We start from the raw sequence: 10,236 nt of genomic DNA, 5'->3' as shown, positions 1-10,236 counted from the left end.
CGATTTCACGTTTATTGTACACCAAATGGTTAATATCAGTCCTAGTAGAATGAATTTTTGATAGTAGTAAGTACATCAATTTGCTTTTCTAGTAGTAAGTACATCAAATTTGGAAAATCGGTTTAGATATACCTGTGGCTCCCATATATATGTTTCATCCGATTTAACGTTAAGCCCCATACAGTCGTAATATGCACCCCACAAGAGTGATATTTGTTAATAGATAACTTATATATATATATATATATAACTTATATATATATATATATATTTATATATATATATATATATATATATATATATATATATATATATATATATATATATATATATATATATATATATATATATATATATATATATTCATTGGAATCGGCAATACGTATCGTGTTTTGTGCATCAAATATGTGAAATCGGCGGAAAATATATATGGGAGCTTTATCCAAATCTGAACCGATTTTTATATAATTTGAATAATTTATTTTCTAATCAAAATCCCGTTACATATTCCAAATTTCTTTGGAATCGAACATACATATCGTGTATGGTGTATAAAAAACATGAAATCGGTCGAAAATATATATGAGAGCTATATCCAAATCTGAACCGATTTTAATATAACTTGACAAATGTATATTTGTTTTATTTTCCGCTACACATTCCAAATTTCATTGAAATTAGAGATACATAGCGTGTTTGGTGCATCAAATACATGAAATCGGTCGAAAATATATATGGGAGCTATATCCAAATCTGAACCGATTTCAATTTAATTTGACAAATTCATTTTGGCTCCCAATTCCGTTACTTATTTTAAATTGTATTACAATTGGAAATACATATCGTGTTTGGTCCACCAAATACATGAAATCGACCGAAAATGTATATGGGAGCTATATCCAAATCTGAGCCGATTTCAATATAATTTGACAAATTTATTTTCGGATTAAATCCCGTCACACATTCCAAATTTCATTGGAATTGAACATTCATATTGTGTTTGAGGCATCAAATGAACGAAATCGGTCGAAAATATATATTGGAGCTATATCCAAATTTGAACCGATTACAATATAATTTGGCAAACTTATTTTTGTTCTAAATTCAGTTACGCATTCCAAATTTTGAGACTTTATCTTGAACCAATCAATAGATATGTGCATATAAAATCTAAATTTTTGGGAGGTACCTCCGATTCTGATGCTATATCTCCAGTCCCAAGTGGAAATTCAAAAATGTATATAGCCTATGTTACTTTCAGGCGATGTTGCAGTATATATGGAAATTTTCAGGAAAATCTATTCAGCGGTTTTCGAGACCATAAATTACAAACAAACAAACAAACAAACATACAAACATTTTCCTCTTTTATAGATATAGATTACGTGGACCTATACATGCAATGTTTCGCCACCGGAACTAGAACCCATTATGACCAACAAATACCAATTTTGGACAAATCCGTGAAAAAATTTGGCAAAAATCATCAAAATACCAAAAATCGGGAGGTACCGTTATATGGAGGTTATACCAAAGCGTGGACCCATATATACAAAATTTCGCCACACGAACTAGGATCATTATGACCTACAAATAAGAATTTTCAGAAAAAATCAAATAATGTGGGCTATATAGTGATTATGAATATATACTTTATGGGGTCTACGATGAATATTTAGGGATGTTACTAACGGAATAACAAAATTAATACACCCTCCTTTCCAAGGTGGAGGGTATAATTATGTACAAAGTGGGTTGCTAAAAATCTATTCAAATGTATTCTTGATCCACATATTTTAAAATGGGTCATAAAAACTACACTTTTGCCTTTCAACCGTATCCATAGAAATCAAGCGACATTAGATTTCCCAATGTCAATCTTGAAATAAGTTTACTTCAACAAAAATTTCTTTAAATCAAAATTTACAAAATTTTTTCTATTTTCATCAATAATCATTTAAGACATGTATTGACAAACATTAAACCACACATACACATCTTTACTTGTCGAAATGTGTCAAGTAACAGCCATTCGGCTATTCAATATTTTAGGAGGTTTAATTTTTTAATACAAAGACTTCTTTCCTAGCATTTTCGAGGGTGTATGTGTTTGCGTATAGATACATATGTATGTACATGCTTATGCTGCCTGGTAGATGTTGTGGGTGATGTTTAAACGAATTTATATGCAAATCAGTTAAATGTCTGTAAAGAATGAAATTGGAACTTGCGAATGGTACAGAGCAAAAGAACAGCGATTTTCTGCAATGTTAACCAAAAGCTTAAGTAATTTCTTCATTTAAGGGGCATTGTTGACAAATAAGGGTTGCCAACGTTTATAATTCGATTTTTTATACCTTCCACCATACATAGTATGGAGGGTATATTTAGTTCGTTATTCAGTTTGTAACTCGGCGAAATAATAATTTTAGACATAACAAAGTATATATATTCTTGATCAGCGTAAAATTCTAAGAAGATTAGGCCTTTCCGTCCGTCCGTCTGTTGTAATCAAGTTAGAGTTCGAAAATGGGCTATATCGGTCCACGATATCATGTAGCATCCATACAACGGTACTACCCGATATTCGATATTTTGATGATTTTAGCCACATTTACCAATGGAAGTGTCTAAAATTAGAAGTTCTTTCCAACCACCTTACTCCCTGGAAGAGAAATATCTACATACATAGGTTCAACATATCGTATAGCCCACATTAAACGGTACCTCCCCGATATTAGATATTTGGCGATTTTAGGGACTTTATTCACCGGAGTTGATTCAAATTGCGTACCTAGAATTCGTAATGGGTACCTATGGGTAGCCTATGCCAAAAAATTACTTATGCAGGCCCATTTCTTCGTATAGTCTATATAATGGTACAAGCCCCATATATCAGTACCTCCTTATATTCGGTATTTTGATGATTTTAGCTACATTATTCAAGGTTCCTATTTCAATAGTGAAATTGCTTATGACAAAAGTTGCCTATGCAGGTCCACGTCTTCGTATAGACCCCAATATAACGGCTATTTTGTTATGTATTTTTTTTAAATTTCCAAATTCTTTTCAAAGTTTGGCCCGGCTGAACTTACTGCTTTTTTACTTGTTCTTATTTTTTTTGTGATGTGTAGTATTTTTATAAGCTACTTGAATTAGGGTATCCCGTGTGTACATTTATATGAATGCTACAATGAGTAAGAAAGACAGCCTCGTAAAACTACTGAAATACAGCCCTAAGACTATATTCGCTTCTTTTCAGAATTATACAAAATTCGATGAAACAAGTTGTTCTCAAATTCTTGAAATTTTTTCTCATTTTTAAAAAGGATTTTCTGCCTCAATTGTGATCCAAACTGTTAAATATTTCAAATCTGAACAGTGTTGGCTTGTTTGTTCGGGATACCGTAGTATTTTGTTGTTGCATAATGGTCAGGTTTTATCCCTTTATTGTTGTTTCTATAAATCTGGTTAAAAATTTTAATGGGATCAAGGGAATGTAAGTTTCTTCAAAAAAAAAAAAAAGGAAGAACCGTTATATGAGTGGTTTTGAGCCGGTTTCGGCTGCATCTGCCATTGGGCAGATGCATGAAGCCAAATCGGCTTTGCTGTCCGTCTTGATGAACAAACATTCCCTTTCGAGCGCTGCCTTGAAGGATGTTTTGTCCCAGACTGCTCGTTTCGAGCAGTTGGTTGTGTCGTTGGTGGCGGAGAATGAGCGTCTTCGTGGGCGCTTAGACGTTCTCCCCCGTTCTGTTGATGTGGCTGGTCGTTCCACGGCGACCGTTGGTGCACCTATGGTGCCTCGGGTGCCTATCCGGGCAGCAATGGAGCCCCTTCCCAAGCCTGTTGAGACGTGGTCTGCTATTGTGAAGCCTAAGGACTCCACAGTAGCACCCAAGGATGTGGTAAAGAAGGTGGTCTCCGAGGTGGGACCTAGTTTGGCGGACCTTGGTGTACGTGTACACCAGGTTAAAGCTGTTAAGGCCGGCGGTGCGATCATTCGCACGCCCTCGGTTGCAGAGAGGGAGAAGATAGCAAAGAATGCTAAATTCTCAGAGGTAGGCTTGGAAGTTAGTGTCCAAGATAAGATGGGGCCTAGGGTTTCGATCCATCAAGTGGATCCGGCTATTAAGCCTGAGGTTTTTATGGAGGAGTTATTTTCCCTTAATTTCAAAGGGAAGATGACAAAAGAGGAGTTTTTGAAGAGTGTACGTTTGGTGACTGGTGCCTGGAAAGACACCGGTAGGCCAGTTAACGTAATTCTGGAGGGCAAAAGCCGTGTGGTGGATGCTTTGTTGGCGGCTGGGAGGTGCTACATCAAGTGGTTCTCCTTCTTGGTGCAACCACATGATGGGGTCCCCCATTGCTACCGCTGCCTAAGCTTCGACCACAAGGTCCAGCACTGCCGCTTCACACGTGGAGTGTGCCGTAGGTGCGGTGAAGAGGGGCATACGGCGAAGAGGTGCAAGAATGCACCAAATTGCCGTAATTGTGCGTTCCGGGGTAAACCCGATTTATAGTTTGTTGGTGGCTAGGGCGAAATCTAAGCATTAAGATGGATTTAATCATCCAACTTAATTGCAGACGATCGAGCGCAGTCATCTCTGATTTGGGTGTTACGATGCGTCGGCTAAACTGTAGGTTCGCATTGATTCAGGAACCTTATTCGACTTTTGGTCGAATAAGGGGCCTGCCTGCAGAAATGCGGGTATTTCCTGACTCGAGGTGTCATTCTGCAGTTGTCGTCGACGATAGTAACGTAGATTGTGTGCTTGTGGATGCGAGTGATTTTGGTGTTTGTGTGTCTGTGAGTGCTGAATTTTGTGTTTTATTTCTTGCGAGTCTCTATTGCAAGTTCGAAGAAGCGTTAGAGCCGTACCTTAGGTACATGGATGCGGTGCTACTACAGGTGAGTAGCCATCCTGTCATCCTCGGCTTGGACGCGAACGCATCTTCTCCCATGTGGTTCAGTAAGATAACTCGGCAAGCGCGGAGCTATCAGAACTACACTAGGGGGGAGATGTTAAGTGAGTGGCTCCTTTCAAGGGCCATGCATGTGGTAAACCAGCCGAGTGAGGTTTATACCTACTGTACGGTTAATGGCTCTAGCGATATCGACGTGACATGCTGTAACGATGCTGCTTCGCGGCAGTTTCGTTTTTCATGGAGCGTTGATGAAGAACTGGGAATTAGTGATCATAACCTAATCCGTATAGAGATGTCGTATGATGAAATAGTTGAATTTGTGAACCCTTCTGTTCGTTGGCGTTTGGCGAATGTTGATTGGTCCGTTTACGGGCAGCAACTGGTCAATGCCTTCTCGAACATTTCGCTGCGAGAATTTTCTTCTCTTCCTGTCGATGAGCAAGTAGCATTGTTAACCAACACTGTTACTAGCGTCAATGATACTCTCTTCGAGAGATATAGCCGATCGAGTTCTAGGAGGTTGAGGTGGTGGAATAGAACTCTGAGTCAGAAGCGTAAAGTTGTAAGGCGTCTCAGGAAGAAATTCCAGAGAGCCAAACGACGGAACGCGGATGACGTTGGCGTACATTCGGCTGCCTATAGGCAGTGTCTGAATGAATATCAAGACATGATAGCTAGTGCGAAAGATGGTGTTGCGAGAAACCGTGATGACCCATGGGGTCAGCTGTATAAGATTTGTAGATCCCAGAAATCGGTTGATGTTTCTGGTATTAAGGTAGATGATAGAGTCATTACCACGTGGACAGAGTGTGTGTCGGCCCTGATGGCTTCTTCCTTTCCAAGGGTGGACCTGTGGTTGCCTCCTCCACAGGAGGAGACTGCTATTGTTCCAGAATTGGAGAGAAATGAGATCGATCAGGCTGTAGCCTTGGTTCGCTGCAGGAAGTCACCAGTAGCACCCAAGGATGTGGTAAAGAAGGTGGTCTCCGAGGTGGGACCTAGTTTGGCGGACCTTGGTGTACGTGTACACCAGGTTAAAGCTGTTAAGGCCGGCGGTGCGATCATTCGCACGCCCTCGGTTGCAGAGAGGGAGAAGATAGCAAAGAATGCTAAATTCTCAGAGGTAGGCTTGGAAGTTAGTGTCCAAGATAAGATGGGGCCTAGGGTTTCGATCCATCAAGTGGATCCGGCTATTAAGCCTGAGGTTTTTATGGAGGAGTTATTTTCCCTTAATTTCAAAGGGAAGATGACAAAAGAGGAGTTTTTGAAGAGTGTACGTTTGGTGACTGGTGCCTGGAAAGACACCGGTAGGTCAGTTAACGTAATTCTGGAGGGCAAAAGCCGTGTGGTGGATGCTTTGTTGGCGGCTGGGAGGTGCTACATCAAGTGGTTCTCCTTCTTGGTGCAACCACATGATGGGGTCCCCCATTGCTACCGCTGCCTAAGCTTCGACCACAAGGTCCAGCACTGCCGCTTCACACGTGGAGTGTGCCGTAGGTGCGGTGAAGAGGGGCATACGGCGAAGAGGTGCAAGAATGCACCAAATTGCCGTAATTGTGCGTTCCGGGGTAAACCCGATTTATAGTTTGTTGGTGGCTAGGGCGAAATCTAAGCATTAAGATGGATTTAATCATCCAACTTAATTGCAGACGATCGAGCGCAGTCATCTCTGATTTGGGTGTTACGATGCGTCGGCTAAACTGTAGGTTCGCATTGATTCAGGAACCTTATTCGACTTTTGGTCGAATAAGGGGCCTGCCTGCAGAAATGCGGGTATTTCCTGACTCGAGGTGTCATTCTGCAGTTGTCGTCGACGATAGTAACGTAGATTGTGTGCTTGTGGATGCGAGTGATTTTGGTGTTTGTGTGTCTGTGAGTGCTGAATTTTGTGTTTTATTTCTTGCGAGTCTCTATTGCAAGTTCGAAGAAGCGTTAGAGCCGTACCTTAGGTACATGGATGCGGTGCTACTACAGGTGAGTAGCCATCCTGTCATCCTCGGCTTGGACGCGAACGCATCTTCTCCCATGTGGTTCAGTAAGATAACTCGGCAAGCGCGGAGCTATCAGAACTACACTAGGGGGGAGATGTTAAGTGAGTGGCTCCTTTCAAGGGCCATGCATGTGGTAAACCAGCCGAGTGAGGTTTATACCTACTGTACGGTTAATGGCTCTAGCGATATCGACGTGACATGCTGTAACGATGCTGCTTCGCGGCAGTTTCGTTTTTCATGGAGCGTTGATGAAGAACTGGGAATTAGTGATCATAACCTAATCCGTATAGAGATGTCGTATGATGAAATAGTTGAATTTGTGAACCCTTCTGTTCGTTGGCGTTTGGCGAATGTTGATTGGTCCGTTTACGGGCAGCAACTGGTCAATGCCTTCTCGAACATTTCGCTGCGAGAATTTTCTTCTCTTCCTGTCGATGAGCAAGTAGCATTGTTAACCAACACTGTTACTAGCGTCAATGATACTCTCTTCGAGAGATATAGCCGATCGAGTTCTAGGAGGTTGAGGTGGTGGAATAGAACTCTGAGTCAGAAGCGTAAAGTTGTAAGGCGTCTCAGGAAGAAATTCCAGAGAGCCAAACGACGGAACGCGGATGACGTTGGCGTACATTCGGCTGCCTATAGGCAGTGTCTGAATGAATATCAAGACATGATAGCTAGTGCGAAAGATGGTGTTGCGAGAAACCGTGATGACCCATGGGGTCAGCTGTATAAGATTTGTAGATCCCAGAAATCGGTTGATGTTTCTGGTATTAAGGTAGATGATAGAGTCATTACCACGTGGACAGAGTGTGTGTCGGCCCTGATGGCTTCTTCCTTTCCAAGGGTGGACCTGTGGTTGCCTCCTCCACAGGAGGAGACTGCTATTGTTCCAGAATTGGAGAGAAATGAGATCGATCAGGCTGTAGCCTTGGTTCGCTGCAGGAAGTCACCAGGCTTGGATGGTTTGACCGGAGAGATGTGTAAAAGCATCTGGAAGGCCATTCCGGACTACCTGGAGACTTTGCTCTTTAATTGTATTCGCTCAGGTGTTTTTCCGAGGTCGTGGAAGGCTGCGAAAGTCATCGTCCTTCTGAAATCTCCCGATAAGGTCAGGAGTAATCCTCGATCTTATCGAGGCATCAGCCTCCTACCAGTGCTTGGTAAAGTATTGGAAAGGATAATGGTGCAGAGATTGCAGGAGAGGTTGGCTGGGACAGAGTCCGAATTTCAATTTGGTTTCAAACCAGGTCGTAGTATTGAAGACGCTTGGCTTTATGTCAAACAATGCGTCGAGGGATCTACAAGCAAATACGTTTTGGGTATTTTTGTCGACTTTAAGGGTGCTTTTGACCATTTGTGTTGGTCGCGTGTGATTGCTCGTTTGCAGGAAGTTGGTTGTCGAGAGATAAAACTCTGGAAAAGCTATTTCTCTGACAGGGTGGCGTGCTCTGTTGGTGCTCAGAATAGTGTTTCAATGGATGTCGTTAGGGGTTGCCCGCAGGGTTCCATTTGCGGTCCATATATATGGAACATGATGATGGATCCATTACTGCGGCAGCTTAGTTCCACCTGTAAGGTATGTGCGTACGCAGATGATCTCCTGATATTAGTGGAGGCTAGGTCTCGTTCTGAGTTGGAACAGTCTGGCTCACAATTGATGGAGATTGTCGGTGCTTGGGGCTTACGAGTTGGTGTAGAAGTGGCCAGAGAGAAGACCGTGACTATGTTGCTCAAGGGCAGCTTGTCGCGTAATCGACATCCCAGTGTTGTTTTTGATGGTCGAGGTCTTAATTATAAGACCGAATTGAAATACTTGGGCATCACAATGGGCGAGAGGATGAATTTCATCCCCCACCTAGATCGCTTAAAGGAGAAAATGTGCAGTATTGTAGGTCAAGTTCGTCGTGTGTTGAGGTCTGAATGGGGCCTCAGTAGACGTGCAATGCGTGTTGTGTATGGGGGTCTTTTCGTAGCTTGTGCTACTTATGGCGCTCCCATATGGTATACGACGGCGTTAGGCTGGGGGTGTCGCAAGATACTTTCATGCCAACGAATTATGATGTTGGCTTGTTTACATGTATGCCGCACAGTGTCTACTGAGGCCATGCAGGTGTTGCTGGGTGTTCCTCCTTTGGATCTTGAAGCGATTCGTGCAAACGTGTCCTTCTTGGCCAAGAGGGGTCTACCTATTGTGCCTTCTGACTGGGCAGTAGACGGTGTGGAGAGAATGAGCGTCCAGGATCGCAAATCGCGGCTGCGAGATATTCTTTCATCTAGATGGCAATCTAGATGGAATGAAAGTGAGAATGGTAGAGTAACTTTCAGGTTCATCCCTGATGTTACTTTTGCTCAGACGAACCCCGATTTTGGTTTTGGCCTTCACTTGGGGTACTTGTTGACGGGACATGGTTCCTTAAATGCATTTTTGTATAGAAGGAACATCTCTGGCACAGAAGCATGTAGGTGCGGGGCACCAGTCGAGGACTGACTACATGTATTGTGCTCATGTCCATTTTACGACGACTTCCGGAATCTAGATTCCATGGGTATCTCCAATGTTGAGGGCCAATGGGATGTTAGTCGTGTTCTCTCCACTAGCTCTACGCGTGCTAGCCTTGGAGAGTTTGCTAGTCGCGCTTTCGCCCGTCGCCGGGCACTAGTGTGAATGTGTTGTATGAATGTGTCTGCTCTGTATGTATGAGTATGAATGGGAGATGAGTGTGTGGTTTAGGGCGTCTTAGTACGTATCTATGGCCTAGACGTGTATAATAGCCACAAGGGGTTACCAGTCCCCTGGTCACATGGGACTGAAACTGGAAGTAACTCGGTTACGAGATCTGACCAGAGGTCTTTTTTCTGGTACCGCAGGTGGTGGGGACTCACAGGGAATCTCAACTCTCTGCCTCACCATCATAGATCCTTCAGATCTTGTCGGGGGCACTTTCAAATCCAATCGGTTGCCGTTCGCCAGCGTCAGAGCGGAAGGGGTGAATAGGCCTCGCTCTTCGCAGTGAGAAAGCTACGTCCATGTAAACGTGGTGATTAGACTGCTCCATCAGTGTAGCACTTGTGTTGCACTCGTCCTATTCCCTGATCGTGCCTTAAATTTTTCACTCATTTTGGGTGACCAGTCCCGTGCTATATGGAGCAAAAACTGGTAGTAGTTTCGACTACGAAGTCTGACCGGAGACTCTTCTGGTGCCGCGGGTGTCAGGAGCCCCTAGATCTGTTGATCTAGCCTGACTATGGAGAGGCCCCTGTTTTGGGTGCAACGCGGTGGTTGTGGTTTATACCCAAATCGCGGGTAGAGCTTCGG

This window comes from Musca domestica, unplaced genomic scaffold (assembly GCF_030504385.1).
Source record: "Musca domestica strain aabys unplaced genomic scaffold, Musca_domestica.polishedcontigs.V.1.1 131, whole genome shotgun sequence".
Classification (NCBI taxonomy): Eukaryota; Metazoa; Arthropoda; class Insecta; order Diptera; family Muscidae; genus Musca; species Musca domestica.
The sequence above is the reverse complement of the archived record's forward strand: the minus strand, read 5'-3'. Positions refer to the sequence as shown.